We start from the raw sequence: 11,435 nt of genomic DNA, 5'->3' as shown, positions 1-11,435 counted from the left end.
TAAACTTACCAAACCCATGAGTGACTGCTTCAAACAAGAAGCTGTTTCTTTGCTGACTGTACAGACCTGTGGGATCTTTGCTGTTTTATCATCACTTTAAACTTGTTTGGCTGGAAAAAAAGGCAGGTGAGTACCACAGTTCTGTGAGCTAATCCCTTCTTCACATACTTTGGCTCCAAACAGCAATATGTCAGTGCCTGGGGTTATTTTGGCATTACCTTTGTACACTGGTGGACAAAGTACCCGTCTTCATTACATAAGTCAAAGTATAGATCCTCCTGGTCAAATATTACTCCAATTCAAGTGAATGTTGTTCCGTCAAATTATTACTTAAGTTAAAGTACTCGAGTACTTGCTTTTAAAAATACTGAAGTATTCAAAGTACTTTTTAAAATATCTCAAAACATATATTCACAAAGCATGAGTGCAGTCAAGAATGCCTGTGTGTACATTCTGCTACAATATGTTTATCCAGAAAACATTTCATATCTAAAAAAAACCATGAAATATAAACTAAGTTACTAAAAGCTCAGACAAGTTTAAAATGTTCATCTGGAATAAAACAAGAGTGTTAGCTACAGACCTCCACATGCTTTCTCAGGTTAGATGGTGATTTTTTTTTGGGCTGTGATGAAGTTTTTGTGGTAAACAGATCTGAGATTTACAACTATACGAATCATTCTTTTTTTCAAAAACCTCAAACGATGGCTTAAAATATGGCCGTGGTGCTCAAGTAGGGAATCACCATTCTTCATACCATCATTACCACAACTAAATGAGCGGACTGATCTGAATAACGTTTGATCTGCATTTGCTCTACGCTCAACCAAAGTATGGCTACACCACTGAGACAAACCACACACAAGTACACAACCAGTTTACTGCCTTTGGGATCTGATTTCAGCTCATCATCATCATCATCATCAGCTGACTTCAAAGCAGAAGTAATGAGTAACTAGAGCATTGATAGAAATGTAGTGGAGTCAAAAGTACGATATTTGTCTTTCAAATGTAGTGGAGTAAAAGTAATAGGTTCCCTCCAAAATATACTCAAGTAATGTACAGATACTCAAAAAATGTATTAAGTACAGTACTCAAGTAAATTTACTTTGTTACTGTCCACCACTGCCTTTGTACAACAGAAAGAGGCATAGACCGTTTATCCGTCTTTGTCTACAGTCACTGCTTTGCCACCAACTTCATCTGTACTTTGCAAAAGTACAAAACAGAGAAAAGATGGAAATTAACTCATCAGGCCTTTTCGTAAAACTTGCAAGGTGAGTGCAGTGTAAACAAATATACTGTCTGCAACATTTTTTAATATTGTTAATTTTTTTTGTCACTTATTCCTTAAAGGCCCTGTAATCTAAGCTCTAAATATCTCTCGGGACTATTTGAAATTCATTTATGTGACTACTTTGAGGTGGTGAAAATCCTTGTAAACCACATGTTATGGTAGTTGTCATAATGTTTGTGTACAGACACTTTTTAAGTCTAGGCTGTAGTAATTGTTTTTTTGTGGTCTTGTGGTCTTTGTATCTGCCAGCCCAGGTAATGTGTGGGTGCTACAGCTTGTCACTAAAGTAAGAGATTTTGAAATTCCACAATCAGGGATTTTTTCAAGAGATAAAGATGGTGTTAAAAATGCAAGATCAAACATCTATCCCCAGGTCACCACACAATTTTTTTTAATTCAGTCAGAGCCACTTTTGCTGCGTTAGTGAGTCTGATCCAGTCCATTTTTAGGTTCTTCCTTTGCCTGTCCCTCAAACTTTCACAAAGCTTAATAAAAACCCAGCCAGTAGAGTTACTTCTAATAAATAGGCACACTTCACCTGTGTTCCCTTTGCTGAGGTACCGACCAAAATTGGATCTGTAGTGTATAAAGAACACTGCTGCTTGTTATTTAACCTCTGGAATATAAAAATTTACAGATCCTGCTCCTGGCAGCTCGGCTAATCCATCCACTCACAGACTGAGGGATGTGTCTCTCTGGTGCTAGTTTGTAACTCTAGATCAGTGGAAACATGTTGTTTCTCAACATGCTCAGATAATATGCAGTCAGTGGAAAGCAACAACAACACACCTTTTCAAAGACTTTTAGCACATTTGCCGAGAGGTGCTGCAGTGTTTTGTGAGAAAACCAGACACTTCAAAGCAAAATGCAGTCAGTGGTGATCACCTGTGGCTGACTCAGTTTAAGCCATCTACATCCACTCAAAGTGTATTGACAGAACAGCTTTCATTAAATTAGTTGTTTACAGACCCATTGGAAGAAGTATAAGAAGCAAACGAGAAGAGTTTTCACAGAGGTAAGAGAGACACATTTTTTGAAGGGCCAAGCATTAGCAAAAAATCAGGGGTAAACAAAATATGTTGCAACTCAGAGGCCTATGGTTGCAGTGATATCTTACCTAGCATCTGCCCACAGTCAGTGTCTCAGCCTTCCACAGAACTATGATCAATATCTTATTCTATTTTATTTTGGTTGGCATTCTTCAACCTCCACCCTCACGCCACTTCTGATTTATCATACAGCCGTTCCTCATTATGCAGATGATGCACTTATTTAAAAATGGAACAGGAAACTTAGGAGAAAAGGGCATTGGCTTGTGAAAGCTTTTGAAAGTACTAAATGATGAACCCCTTGGAATCATAAACTGTATCCAACTGTATTCCTTTGCTATTCTTGTGCCACAAGCCTTGCTAGCTTAACACTGTGAGAGACTGCTCACGTACAGAGAAGAGTGTGTGCAGGTAGGTAAGCCTGAAATCCTTCCAGTCATTTGATTTAGTCCAAACTAACTTTAGACAAAAACATCTGAGTAGATTTTCTTTTGTTTTCAGTCGATGCCTGTCACTGGAAGTCTGACTGTGCAAAACAGTGATTTGGGTTGAAGTAAAACCTGATTATAATTGTCCAGAATAATCTGTCACCAAATAATAGGTTGGAATCAAACAAACCAGTGGATACCATTCTCAATTTTGTGAGAAAAAATCTGGGTATTCTTGATATTTCCTTTGTGTTTGCAAGACAAGTATCTTTAACTCATGAAATGATGATTAAAAGTTATTATGCTCTTCTAGAGGGGTCCAGTGGTTTGAACATTTTTCATAGTACAGAGATTCATTTTTTCCACATTTAATAAAGTGTTATAAATATGCATGTTACAACTTGTACTTTGAATTATGCCTCAGTGTAATATTCGATTGTCCATTTGCTTGATTATAATTCAAAAGGGCCGTTTGTACAATCCTTAATCAGCACTGTAATATCAGCCTAATTGCACATTTGTCACAAGTGACTGTAATGAGACTGACAGCTACACAAGCAAGAAGTGCATTCAACTCTATTTTGCTTTTTCATAATCATGACAAAAACGTTTCTGTTTGGAAAAAAATGTTGTATTTTTTCACATCTTTGCTCTTTGTGTCTGACTGGTGGGATTGCTTTTTCAAGAAGGTTGGCACCTGTCCAGTCATACAGATGGTTATTCATTAATGAGTCTGATCCTGCTCAAGTTTTTTTTATTTATGAAAAACTGCTGCCAAGAGTCTTTTCTTAAGTTTTGGTTATGTTTGGATAACAAATATTCAACAGTATTGTCTAGATCTGCTCTGTATGTTGTCATGATTTGATGCTATGAATATAAAAATTGGTTGATAGATTGAACTATTTCACAAGCTTGCTGTTTGGAAATGTTTGGAGGGGGGAGGCCTCGCAACAATTTATTCCATCAAATTCCGAACTTCTTTGGACATTCACAAACATAACAAAACACAAAGCTCTGCATGACCAAGATCTTGTCGTTTCAGGTATCATTTAAACCACCAAATACAATCCAGGTAGTCCTGTTCCATTGGCAGATCTATGTGGCTCTTATGACACTGAGAGCTATGGCTTCACAACTCAAGAGAGTTGTCATTAGGACAGTTATTGTATAATAAGCTCTTCATGTGTATCTAGCAGGAATGTGCTCTTTCGTATGTTTGATTGGTTAACACTGCAAGTTGTTAGATGCGTCACAATGTGATGCAGCAAATGTTAAACTAGGTCAAACATATTTGCCAAACAACCTTGGATTTTTCACCTTATCCCTCCTCATAACCTTTCATCGTGTGCCCAAGGAGTGGCCTCATTCCAAATATTTGCTTAATTTTATGTTTAACATGTTAAGATGATCGCTGTGTTAGATTAAGTGACTTTATAACCCAGCTTCCCAATCACTGCCACTAAAAACCATAAAATCATCTTAAGATCTATACTTAGTGTCAACTTGTTTGTGCATTTAGTTAGTAGCTGGGTAGTAAGCATGATAATGTTTAGTTAGCCATTGCTTATGCCAGATAGTGGATCAAACATAACTGGCCACTTACATTTTTTTAATGCTTTTAAAATGTTTTAAGTGTTTTCTATATGCTTTTGTTGATTGTTACAGTTCTGGTTTTTAGTTTGTTTTGAACTCTGCAAAGCACTTTGTGTATGAATGGTGCTTAAATAATCTTGCCTTGCCTTGACGTGCAAGTCCCTTTCCACATTTAACATATCAAACATATTGCTGACATAAAACCCAATATATTGCTCTAAATTGAAGTTATTATCAGACTTGTCTAGACTTGTGCAAATTATAATACAATTGTAGCATGGTATCAAAAATGTGACTCAGTTGTAGCCAACCTAATAGCAGCCTGAGTGTGTTTCATAACTCCTCCTCATTGTTGAACTGAGAAGCATCAAGAATCCTGGAACAGTGACAAGTTTTTTGTGTTGAAAACTTGCTGCTACTTTATGAACCATCTTGACCTCTGAGATCATCAGGTACCGGTCTGCTTTCAGTCCCTAGAGTCAGAACCAAACATGGTGAAGCAGCGTTTAGTCATTATGCACCACATATCTGGAACCACTCCCTGTAAGCTGTAGGTCTGCTCCAACTCACCTCTTAAATCAAAGACTAATACCTTTTTATTTGCCACTGCCTTCCTATCCTTTTTTTTAAAACTCATTTTAAATGCAATTTTTAAATTTACTTTTAAAATATTTCTAATTTTTCCTTTTCTTTTCAATGTTTCATTATATGCATCATTTTAATTGTGCTCTTTTATGCTTGTCTGAATGTTTCCAATGCTTTTAATATTTTAATGTAAAGCACATTGAGTTGCCCTCGTATATGAAATGCGCTATACAAATAAAGTTGCCTTGCCAAGGCGACAGCAGGATGTAGGAAGAAGCTGCGGAAGCTTAACTACAGTGTGTCAAAGGAGACAACGTTGCACAGGATCAAAAAGCGATTAGATAAATAATGCAGAACTTAATTGCATCATGATCAACATGTTAACACTGACAGTCCTTAAATGTATGCTATCATTTTACAGAAAATAAACTCTAACATAAATGCTTGCTGAACCCAGAGAGCCGAAAAATACTGAAGAAATTGCAACAACTTGGGAGCACCTACTCTGCATTGCGAGTACATGCTGGCTCATGCTGTGCAGGCAGAGAAAAGGAAAGTGAGACAAAACATTTTTAGTGGAAGGGATGTTGACAAGAACATGTCTGGATTGAATCCAAAAACTTGCATATCTCATTTCTATGGAAGTGTCACATTGTTACAATGTTACAATGTTACAATGTCATTTAGCAGACTTTTATCCAAAGCGACGTACATACGAGAACAAGAACAACACAAGCAAAGATCTAGACAAGAGGAAACAAGATCAGTAAGAGTAACAAAGTGCTTCAAGTCAATTTGGGTGCAGGTACTGCCAAGTGTAAAGGCAATGCACAAAAATAAGTAAGGAATTGTTTTTTGTTTTTTTTTTCGAAATAAGGAACATCTACAATGAAGCAACCAACCAATTTAAGACCTTCCACTAACATCATCAACAATTAACATCACCACAATAATGACCAAAGTACCAAGTGCTGGGTCCCTCAAGAGCTGAACACCGATTCCCAGAGTAGAGCAGGACAGTGCGAGTCAATCGTAGTACATTGCTACAGAAAAAACAGATCTGTTCTTATCACAATATCATGCACCATGCTCAGTAACAGCAGATTCTTGTCATTGCTCAACTCAACCATTAAGTACAACTAAGCCATATCCCTCAGTGCACACTTTTACACATTTCTTCTCTAATTTTACACCCAATTATAGAAGCTATACCATCATATAACCTCAGACTTCAAATTTCATAACAAGAAAATTGCTTGTTACAGCAAGACTAGTGTCATGTTCCAATGTGTTATTAAGATTAGTCAAAACTTTGTTTCAACATGAGAAACTTGATGTTAAAACCGAAAACTTTTCACATTATGACGTTATAGAAATGTGCACTTCTTTTTCTGGTTTTGCAGAGATAAGTTACTTTACATTCATCTCTGCTTGAACAATGTCTGCAGGATACCTTAGGTGTTTTCATTTGAAGGACTACTTGCAAATCTAAAGTATGATATATAAATGTGAGGAACATATTACCCAGACATAATGTATGTGAAACAAATCCACCTGCCATATACAGCACCATCAGTCATCCCTGTCATAAAGGACTTTGGCAGTGTCATGTAGGTGTGACTTATAGCAAAACTAATTCTAATAAAAGTTGTAATTGTCTGGCTCTGAATAGAGGGGGGAATGCAAAACTGTAGTCATTCTCTTTGCTTGCCTATGGCTTACTTACTTCTTACTTTGAGTTCAAGAGTGTATGATGATTAGTCTACCTGATATTTATCTATAAAGATAGGTCTTAGATTTTTGGTTTGATCCTGTTCATAGAAAGCAAAGGTCAGGACAGAAAGATTAAAAAGCACAATCAGGAAAAAGCATGTGTTTCATTTTAGGTCTTATAAAATGACAGTGATGTAAGATATTAGAATCAGTCCACACCTCTAGTCCAATAGAAAATGCTGCTTTACCCAATCTTGAAGCTGTAATATTAAAATCTCAGAAATGGGGACCAATAGTCAACTACATACATTAGGCATTTAGCATTAAGACACACCTAGTTAGTAGCTTACATAATGTCAAACCTGACTTCTGATTTCTGTCATCAGATCAAAGTGTTTCCAGAAGTCGGGCATATCATTCTCCATCAGTCATTTCTGACACAGACACACTTACAATATATTATCCCACCAGGATGATCCCATCATGAACTGTGAGACATCACCACCTTTCACACTCCACTTCTCTTGCAGACGGACTCAGCTAAGCCAATGTGGATGTTTGTTGAGACTTGAAACTAATGCAGAAACATCCATGAAATTACAGCTGTCATATCATCACTGTCTTGTTTAGACAGTAAGTTCAGCAGCAGCACGCACCCGTGCCTCATCTTGCTGCACAGGAGGACAGGGTCTTAATGACAGATGTTACCTACTGTGTGTGAGTGTATATGTGTGTGTCTGTATTTGTCTGTGTGAGTACTATGAGAGTGAGTGCGTGTGTGTTATTTCTGCCACGCCCAACTTTTAAAAAGAAGCAGAAGTTTATGATCCTGTGCTCCTTACCATCTGTCAATCACAGTGAGGAAACCTGTATCCACATAGCATTAAAGATATTCTTGATGAATAACATCTGGATATCGTTGAACATGTTATGATAATTTAAACATTTATCATAAATATTAAACAATTATTGAGTAGGAGAATGAATAAAATGTACCATCTTATAAGTGATAGAGATCAGCTAAGAAACAAAGTGCCACGTGGTGCTGTTTTATAAATCAGCTCACCTACAGTAGGAGTGCTTTGTTGCATCTATATTTACTATGGCCTGTTACCAAAGATAAAGAAGGAGAAAGTGTTGACTGTAATTGCCTGAGAAAAAGCATAGTGATGACAGATTTTTAATGGACACTTGCCAGTTGCTTATCCAACAAGTATTAACTGAACCGACAGAATAAAACAGAATTTTAGTTACGTAATGTTTCATGAAATAATATAAAACATAATTAAGTGATCCAATTTCAGAAATCACGGACAACAAGACCGAAACGAAGAAGGAAAAGGAAATGGATAAATAAAATGATCAGATTCCATTCTTTAAATGGCGGCCATCTGCCTAATCAAATATAATGGCTCTGTGATGCTCGATCTTTTTATGTAATCAATTTAATAAACGGTACAGCAAGTTTCACCAGTGACATTCAGAACTGGACGATATTAACTAAGGGGAGAGTTTCCGACTATGGTTATGCTGTAAAACCGGCAACTGTTCTGATTTGGTTTCTATGGTATTTTTTTTGGTCTGTGTTTCCAGAACAAAGCTCCAAAAACCAAGCGTAGCTACCTGCTCAGCACCAGAGAGCAAGGTAGCAACTAGCATTTAGTAGATAGGACACCAGATATTTCCCTCAGGAGCTGGTGGGGACTAAAAACAGAACTAAAAGACAGTTTCCATTGGCCTTATATTCAAAGGTGGTAAAAAAAAACTATTTCAACTGACAGAGTGTTGCTTCAAAGCTGCATTATGATTATCAAGCAACTGCCACTATACAATTTTAAGATGGTTTCCTAATGTTTTTCATGGCCACAGTGACCAAAAAATCAATATGGTCAGGATTTCAGGAAACCAAATGCCCTCAGCATGAGAGTTGGGTTCACCAGTGCTGAAAACTATTCTCTTTACTTAGAGCTAATATTTATTGTTGATGCCAAATATTGTGGGATGGATCTTTAACTGGAACTACACTGTGTTCGTAAATATCATTTTTACAGTTACAGGTAAACAAATTGACCTTTGTTACCAATAAAGATCAATGACTAACCTGTGTCTTGAGGTGTCCTGAAACATATTTTTTTTTTCTCTCGGCTGAACAGTAAAAAAAAGTATTCCACTAAGTTGTAGGGACAAATTTTTCTGAAGAAATTATACAATTTCTGTTTTACCCTTTGCTAAAATAAATTGTCAATCACTCCCTAATCAGAGATACACAGTGCCTTGTGGCAAAAACTCCTTCCTTGTCACACCCTCTTCCTTCTTTACACACACAAACACACACACACACACACACACACACACACACACACACACACACACACACACACACACACACACACACACCCACACACACACACACACAACTCAGAAGAGAGAGAGAGAGGGGATGAGTCTAACTTACTATCAAGGCCCTGCATTAATCCTGTCAGCAGTCATTAAGTTACCTCAGGGCTGAGGTTTCAAACATGCATAATGTTAATGCACATGATAGCAGATTTTCAGTCTTTTTCAAATACAGCTATGCACTTCTGTGTTAAATCTCTTCATGTCAGCTCACTCATTTAGCCAAAATATTTACTTTTAATTATCTGTGTTGATGCTTTTACATGTGATCACCACTATCTGTGTAAATCACTATGCAGTCAAGTAACTTTGTCCACTTGCATCAGTATTAATACTTTACTTTTCAGTGTTGTGTTCTACACTATTGAATTTCAAAAGTTCAATATTGTATAATTTTTACATCACAACATATTAGTTACTCACTTTTCCATTTTTCCATTAACTTTGTGGGTCCAAAATGTTCACATGACAACTAAAGTATTTGTTTCAGCCTTGTGACAGTAGTTCACATACAAAGCATGCATTTTATCAATTTCATTTGGTTCCCTTATTAATTATATATAGAATGGAAATGTGTCTTCATTTCCACCCATTGTGAAATGTAAAGCAATAAGAACACCCTCTGGGCACTGACACATTGTTTTGGTGTGGGCCAGGCATGGGCAAAAGTGACCTGGCTGGTATAGTTAAAACCAAACAATGCATAAAAATACCAGAGTTAGTTTGAATTAGTTCATAATATACAGAGTAGACCATGGGTACACTCTGGTCTGTGCAAAAATAAATCATTTCTGCATTAAGATTACCATGATGTCATTAAATTATTTGTGTTGCTTACTATTACATGAAGTCATCAAACAGTGTGGTATTTAAAATATATTCACCCTAAAGCCAAAATGAAATTTGCTTGTATCAATGGGTCAACCACGAATATGTTCACCAAGTATTGCTGAAAATTATGACAACCAAAACCTGCAAAGTAAATTATGAAAACAGGATAACTTGTATTACACCAGTTACTGTAAGGTCTGTAAGGTGTAGAACAGAGGAATAACTATTTTCCGTCACTTACATAATAATGTGACATTTATGACACAAGGCCAAAATTGCATTTAAATTAACCCCCAGAGATCACTTATCATAGTTTAGCACCTTGATCACTCATAATAGTGTACAGAGGAAAAAAAAAAAACAGTTTTGTTTTCCTTAAAAAGATTGAGCAACAGAACATGGAATTACTTGTTTACTCAAAAAAAAGGTCAAGTTAGACTTTTTACACCAGGGGTTCCCAAACTTTTCAGACCACGACCCCCAAAATATAGAAGACTCGCGACCCCACTGTCCCTCAAAGTGATTTAACGTGGGCTTCATTTAGCTGGTCTGCAGAAAATTTGCCTAACTATATGAGCATGGGCTGTTTCCTGTGCTGTTATGAATTAACCTACTGCTACTGATGCTTTGATAATTAACTGTTCACTAACCCTAAACTTAGGAGTCCTCTGGCAAAAATAAAGGCTGAAAACTCATTACATTTTCTATTTTCAAGGTTTTAATTTAAGTTTAGCTACTATTTTTGTTGATATTTTTTACTATAATGGGTGAAATGTAGGCTACTATTTTTAGATCACTTTTTTTATTCAAAATGTTTATTGCATTTTTTCAGTATTTCTTTGTTTCACTACAAGTTAACAAACTATTATGAGTAATACAAAAACCAACAAAGAGAAAAAAATTGGGTAATAAATACAAAAAAATACAATAATAATAATAATAATAATAATAATAATAATATAATAATAATAACTAACAGTAAAAACAAAAATGAAGGCAAACATAAGAAAACAAGGTAAATAAAAAAAATAAATGATAATAATAATGATTTTTTTTTTATAATTAAAAAAAAAAAAACTTCTGGAAGACATCTCATGACTCCCCCATTTGTATCTCTCGTATATACATATATATACAAACATAGATACATAAAACACACATAATAATATATGTACATACACATACGCACGAACATACATACATACACACATACATACATATATATATAAGGGGCATTAGCTTCAACATTTTCTTTTTTACAGGCACATAACTTTATATTCATTGATATCCTTTTTATGTATCTCTAGGTACTTTTTCCATTGAGTAAAAGTTCTCTACTGTTCCTAACCACTTGAATGCACTTGGAGATTCCTTTTTTCCCCAGTTTCTTGTTAATTACACATTTTGATGTAAATGACCTGCTGTTAAAACACAGTGTAAATCACACATTTTCATCAACAAAACGAAGCTGCTGATGTTCAAGATAGCGACTGTCGTGCCATGAAAAAAAAGAGTTTCTGTCCTCTGTAGACTCAAAACGAA

The sequence above is a fragment of the Notolabrus celidotus genome, chromosome 7, assembly GCF_009762535.1.
Source record: "Notolabrus celidotus isolate fNotCel1 chromosome 7, fNotCel1.pri, whole genome shotgun sequence".
In the NCBI taxonomy this organism is placed as follows: Eukaryota; Metazoa; Chordata; class Actinopteri; order Labriformes; family Labridae; genus Notolabrus; species Notolabrus celidotus.
This window is presented reverse-complemented; position numbering follows the sequence as displayed.